Consider the following 218-nt stretch of genomic DNA (forward strand, 5'->3'; position numbering starts at 1 on the left):
TTCTGTCAGGAAAGAAGCCATTGATGCTAGGGCGGAACAGTGAGATGAGAACAAGGAAGGCGCCAAAGAATCAACAAAGGAGGATCGTTAGTATATAGAGCTTGGTTAGTTTTGTTATAACTAAATAATAGATACATGTGTAAAATAGATTTTAATTTAAATTAAGAGAAATTATTGTATCTGTATTCTGATTGTCTAGCAAACACACGCCCTGAGAT

This window comes from Halyomorpha halys, unplaced genomic scaffold (assembly GCF_000696795.3).
Source record: "Halyomorpha halys isolate HHAL.00 unplaced genomic scaffold, Hhal_1.1 Scaffold2706.1, whole genome shotgun sequence".
NCBI lineage: Eukaryota > Metazoa > Arthropoda > Insecta > Hemiptera > Pentatomidae > Halyomorpha > Halyomorpha halys.